We start from the raw sequence: 7,450 nt of genomic DNA on the forward strand, positions 1-7,450 counted from the left end.
GTTTGTTACCTATACTTTTCTTTTAATAAATATGCAGATGATTATGTTCATTATTTTTAATTGGACTGTTACTTCTTTTGATTTGATTTACTCATGCACAGTTAATAATGGCTGGATGTTCAATTCACTAGGTGTGCAGATAATTATTATCTTAATGTTAAGGTTTATAAGGTAATTTAGGTGTTGAGTATTTTTTTTATTTTATTGAGTCAATTATAAAATCTATTATTCACATTGTTTACAAAAATCATTGTCTACCTAACAAAATTCGAATAAAATATGTCCCATTCTATGTCATTATTGTTGAACACGCTAAGCTACTAATACTAGATAGTTTATGATTTATGATGCACCTTCAGGATTTTTTTTTTATTTAAATTATTAAAAGGAAAAGTATAGGGAGTCAGCAATTTTATTAAATTTTGGTTAGCATGTAACCAACAAAAAAAAGTGAGCCATTGAATAAAATTCCAAACTAATCTCACACTATTAAAACCATCATTAATGGCTATTTGATGGCTACAACAAATCACAAAAATTACTGTCCCCTAACATTTCTCTTATTAAAATATGATATTTACTGTAAGATATAAACTGTAAAAGATTTATTGATATATGTAATGTGTTATATTTTGGATACTAAGACCCGAAAAAATAAAATCGTACATCTCAAGTAGTCAATCATCATGATAACTGATAAGTAACAACAAAGATAATACACATTTTAAGTGCATCTATGAACATGCAAGAAATGTCTAAACCAAGGTCTGTCCACCCGGAATATGGCTATCGTAGTTTTCAGATTCCAATATCGTAAATACATACGGTTGCACTTATATATATATATATAAGAAGTGCATAGAGATTAAGGCTCATTTGAAAATTCTTTAAAGTACCGTAATAGATTGACAAGATATACGCTCAGGAGATATTAACCAGTTAAATCTACGGTAAAATATAATCGGAACATTAGATTTTGAGGTTGGTTTATTTTTTTCTTATTTTAAATAAATAATTAATTGACATATTACGATAGTTTCATTACTTAGTTTTAATTGATATGTTAGGATATTTTGATTAATTAATTAAAAAATTAAATGTGTTAAAAAATAATGACATATTAAATTAATTTAATTTAAATAATTAGTTGATAGATTAGAATAATTCGATTTAAATAGTTAAAGGACATGCTAAATATTGACATATTAAATTATTTTGATTTAATTAATTAGTACACATATTAGGGTTGTTGGATTTAATTAGTTAGAAATTAGAATACCATTAGTTAAAAGATATCAGAATATTAAAAGATAATTAATGAATTTTTAAAATTTATACAAAATTCTCTTTTTTACAGAATACTTAATTATGTTAGGATATTACTAATTAATATTGTTATATGAGTATATTGACAACATAGAGTACTTTTTAATTAAATTATTTAATTAGTTAAAAGATCATTAATTAGTAAAAAATATTAGAAGATGATTTTTGTTTTTTTAAATTTAGATGAAGTTCTTTTTTTAGTTAAATTTAGATGTTGTTATATTAGTTAAAAGATCTTTTTAACGAACTTATTTAATTACTTAATTCTAATATTTAATTACATTAATACTAAAAATTCATGAATTAGATAAGGTTATTTTTTATAATTTAATTATTAACGTATCGTTCTTTTTGTAATAAGGAACAATAATTGGAGGTATTGTTGTAAAACTTGTAACACTATGAGATTCTTGTTATACGACTTTTTTATTTAATCATTATAAATTTGAGCAATCGCCTTTTGTTTTGTCGTTCACACCATTTGATATGATGACTTAAAATGATAACATGGTTGTATTGTACTTTATAACATTGGGATGAAGATAGAGGGATTGACATGTATAATTAATGGGATCACAATACAAATCAAATTGTTATCTAACTGAGCATGATGTTAAAAATATGGTTGGCACTAATAAGGTACGTGGTCTCTTAAATTTACGGTCCTCCTTACAAAATTACTCATAAATCTCATCATTTAATATATATAACAGAATTAACATTTACTTGTTGATTTTGTAAACTGTAAATAATAACATTTTACCATCGCTCAGATTTTGCTAAAGCGCTAATACACAAAGAGTCCATGCACACCCAACAAAGAATTGCTTACATCGACTATAATATGTTAGCCTATCAGATTCCAAAATTCTTTATTCAACGTTCCTTTAAATGTTATAGTTTTTCACTGGGGTTAAGTACAATTTTGACCTCTAAAGTAGGGGCTGAAAAATTTTTTTGTCTCCGGCCTTTTTTTTGTTACAAAATGGCCCCGAAAGTTTAACTTAGTTTTAAAATCGTCCTTCAGACGAAAATACACTTTTTCCTTCTTTCCCAAAATCAACAAAAAATCCGAGGCTGATGCAGAAGCAGAGGGAGAAACAGAAGCAGAAGCAGAATCAACAACAACAATAATGGTGAATTAACAATGGTGAATCAACAACAGCAACAACAAAAGCAAAATAGAAGCAGAATCAACAACAATAAAACAACAACAATGGTGAATGGTGAATCAAGAATGGTGAACCAACAACAGCAACAACAAAAGTAAAAACAGAAACAGAAGTAGAAGCAGAAAGTAGAAGTAGAAAGCAGAAGCAACAACATTGAAACACCAATGGATCTGCTGCATTCGGCAAGGAGCATCGACGACCATCCAACCTCGCGGATCTGCTGGCGTCGACGTGACCTCACTCCAATGGCGATGACGGGACAGGGCTCGATGGCGACCGACGACGGCGGTTCCCGATGAGGACGACGGCAGGGCGTGGCTGGATGCGGTCTTCCTCAGCGCCTCCGTTCCTCTCTTCTCTCTTTCTTTTTTAGCCCCTATCTTAGGGACCAAAATCGTACTTAACCCTTTTTCACTGTCATGAGAACAACATCTTTACTCCTAAATCTATGTACCATCCGAAATTCTACAACGTCATCCGTGTTATAATCTTTTCTTTCGCCAAAATTCAAAAGATTATCTAGGTACATGACATTTAAATTAAGAGTGTGATAATAACTTCAAAAATCTGATAATCGTGGAATGGCCAAAAAGAGAAAAAGAAGAAACCAAGCATTCTTACTAGATAGAGTCTCTGGCACATACTCTTTAGATGAATTACTCTCGTTAGACGACTCAATTTTAGAAACGTAATCTGAATTAGACTCACTTTCGTCTTCTTCTACACAATTGCAAGGTTTGATAAAATGAAACGGTGTTGTCATTATTAGGACTTTTTGAGGAATCAAAGAGGATGGTCCACAACCACCACCTACGTCACGAACAACAACATACCATTCTATCACATGTTGTGAACTTAGTCTAACATGTACGTTGAACATAACTCTAACATGATGCCCAAAATATCTTGTAAAAAAATCTTTCATTCGACAATGCTGATAAGAATCTATATGCAACTCTCTCAATTTCTTTGGAACCTATTTCTCTCGTGTTGTTCAATATGACAATTTTTAGAGCATGTAAAGAATTAAGATGATAAATGTGTAACATCACAAGTGAATTATACTCAAATTTCACTGTTTCTTAACTGTTTTTTATGATTTCATTGGATAAATTACTACTATAACTACAAAAAAGAAAATCGATTACTAACTATATTTGTGAAGAAGAAAGAAAAAGAAAATAAAGAATAATAAAATGAATGTAGTGTGATTAGTGGTTGTCAAATTTTTTTTTATATTTTTTTTTGTGTAGTTATTTAAGATGCAGACTTCTAAAGAACTAACACATATAATTACTTTTTGACCTTATGTCGGATACTTAGCACTCTGGATATATACAATTACACAATTGTATTATATCTGGAATGTTCCCGATCTTTTCAAATATTGTATCATATTTCAGATACAAAGTACTCGAACTCTGTTGTTACGTTAGTAGTTTTTTTATGATGTGTACTCGAGATAGGTAATGAGTGCAAATTTATAATTTATTTATACATTACACATTTCATTAAATATTATAATAAGATGTGATATTATTTAGACTTTAATATAATCAATAATTAGATATTATAAATTAGTTAATTGACTTATTTTGATTAATTAGTTTTATATTCGTAAAAAGACTAAAATAAACTCAAATAATTAAATTGAGACACTTATTTAATTATATTAAGTCTTAGTCATGTAATTTTATTATTAAAGGAGGGAGGTGGTGAGCGTTGTGAATGTATGGAAAGGAGGGTGAACGTATGAAGAAGAGGGAGATAGTGAACGCTGTGAATGTATGGAAAGGAGGGTGAAGATATGGAGAGGAGGGAGTATGGAAAGGAGGGTGAAGATATGGAGAGGAGGGAGGTGGTGAGCGCTGTGAATGTATGGAAAGGAGGATGAAGATATGGAGAGGAGGGAGGTGGTGAGCGCTGTGAATGTATGGAAATGAGGGTAAAGGTATGGAGAGGAGGGTGAAGATATGGAGAGGAGAGAGGTGGTGAGCGCTGTGAATGTATGGAAAGGAGGGAGGTGGTGAGCGCTCACCTCCATCTCCTCCATTTTTCTTCTTCCTCTACTACTTTCTTTCTTCTTTTGCTCGAGTATGTATTAACAACAGTTAAATTAACAATGAAAAAGATTCACAATTTATAAATTTAATAACTAATTTTTAAAAATAAAAAATTATTTTAATAAAAATTAAAAATTTTAGAAATAAAATTAAATATTTTTTCATATACTACTATTCACATAAAAATAATTAGAATATATTTTTCTAAAAATAATAGTTGAGATATAGATCAATATGATACGTTATTCAAATAAATATATCAAATCATCTCATTATATTTTAATTAATATTTTTACATAAAAAGCATATATATTCCACTATTTTTAGATATGTGAATTTTTACCACTAATATAATTTAGAAAAAGTTGTTTGTATAAATCATAAATTCAGGATTCGAGCGTCTTGATGTTGGTTCAAATATATATATATATAGCTATTTAAAATATATAATAAATTTATTAGTAGGAAATATTTTAAATTTTTTAATAAATATAAAATAAATATATTAAAAAATTAAATTATATATGTATATAATAAGCACTATGAACTTGGACGGTGGTTTGGTTTTGCTTCTTGAATAACATAAGACATCAAAATTAATGCTATTGAAGGAAGTAAGAGAATTCTAAAAGGTTGGTTTTGCTTCTTGAATGATATGAGACATCAAAATTAATGCTATTGAAGGAAGTAAGAGAATTCTAAAAGGTTTAATTAAAGGTGTAAATGGTGAATTTAGTCTTTAAAAGATTATTTATTTTTTAGATTAATTTTTTAATTTTTTAATTAAATTTGTCCTTTAAAAATTTAGGTTTAATTACTCTATTAGTCTCTATAATTTCACGAAATTTTTAATTAGATCCTTATACTTTTTTTTTTCCTTTTAATTGAGTCCTTGCACGAAATTTTTTTTTAATTGAGTTCCTACACTTTTTTTTTTCTTTTATTTGAGTCCCAACACCCGTTTTTTTTAGTTGGGTCCCTATACAATTAAACCAATTACTATAAAAAGAGACCTAATTCAAGAAAAAAATTTTGGTACAGGAACCCAATTAAAAAAAAAGTATAGGGACCTAATTAAAAATTTTGTAAAACTATAAGGACCAACAGAGTAATTAAACCAAAATTTTAAATTAGTCATGTTAGTCATTCTGTCATTTTATTGCTAATGGTGTCAAAATTTGTTGATGTGGTACGTTAAGTAACATCACAACACACACCTTGTAGTCTTAATTGACTATTAACATGATTAATTTATAAAATTAGATCAAATTAATCTCAAAGTGAGAGATTCTAATACCTCAAATTCTCTTTTCAATTAGGTTTTGATTTGATCTAATTTTATAAATTTATTATATTAATAGTCAATTAAGACTTCTAGAAGTGTGTTGTGACCGGTGTCACTTAATGTGACACATTACCAAATTTTGACACTATCAATAAAAAATTGACGGAAAGACTAACATGACTAATTTAAAATATTTAAAAGACGAATTTGATTAAAAAAATATTTTCAAGACTAATTTAAAAAATAAATAATTTTTTAAGGACTAATTTGACTTTTTATTCTTAATTAAAAGATTCAACTAATACGTGTTCTAAGGACGTATAATAAGTTGACTATTAATAAAAAATTTTAAATATTTTTATTTAATAAATACAAAATAAATGTATTAAAAATTTAATTTTTATTATATTTCTAATAAAAATATTCTTATTTTATAATTTTAACATATATTTTTAAAACACATAGATAAATCCTTAATTAAAACAGAGTTTTAATAAAGGTTCACGTTATTGTGAAAAAAAAGGTTTAGCTAATATATAAATTTATCATTACTAAAAAATTTTAAATATTTTTATTTAATAAAATAAAATAAATACATTAAAAATTTAAATTTTTTATATTTCAATAAAAACTTTTTACTAAAAATAAGTTTATCATGTACCCTTATTCTTATGACACATGTTAGCTAAACAAAAAATAAATAAATAAAAAGATAAAAATTTGTTATAGATACCTAGGTATTTATTTAAAGGAATATACTATTTTATTTTTATTAATTTAAAAAAAATTAAAATAAGTTTGAATTGAATTAAAAAAATATTTTTATTTAAAAAAATATTTTTTAAATAAAAAATAATTTATTTAGATATTATTAAATTGTTAAAAAAAATTTTAATAAAAAATATCTTTTTATATTATTTAATGTGTTTATCAAAATTTTAATAGTAAAAATAAAAATATTAAAAAGATATGTTTTTTTTGTAGAAACTACAACTTATATTTTTTAAAAGATCTTCTTTACTTAAGAAAAATATTTTTAACATAATAAAGAAATAAAAAAATTTATATTGTATCCAAATATAATTATTAAATAAAAATATATTTTTATATAAGATATCCAAACCTAAAATTACTTTTACTTTTTTTAAAAAAATCTTTTAAAAAAAATCACTTAAAAAAAATATTTTCATCAAAACTCACCCAAATAAGCCTAAAAGCTATTCTACATTTGATTAGACTTTTAAAAAATAAAATTTTCAAATATTAAAAATGTCTTTTTATTTTTTCTTTTTTAAAAAGTAAGAGATTGTTAATTTTTAGAAAAAACAAATAACTTATTTTTTTATAATTTTTTTAAACATATTCAAATAGGTTTAAAATTGAATAAAAATATTTTATTTTTGAAAAAAATATTTATTTTACTCAAAGTAACATATATTTTTTTTATAAATTATATGTTAAAGAATATTTTTATAACAAATTTAAACACCAAATCCTTTCAAATTCCTATTATACAGTAGATACAAGAAGGGTTAATTGTCATAGGTGATATAGACGAGTCCAATATATAAAGCTAATTTCCAAATTGTTTTGATATGACATAT

This window comes from Arachis hypogaea, chromosome 3 (genome assembly GCF_003086295.3).
Source record: "Arachis hypogaea cultivar Tifrunner chromosome 3, arahy.Tifrunner.gnm2.J5K5, whole genome shotgun sequence".
NCBI lineage: Eukaryota > Viridiplantae > Streptophyta > Magnoliopsida > Fabales > Fabaceae > Arachis > Arachis hypogaea.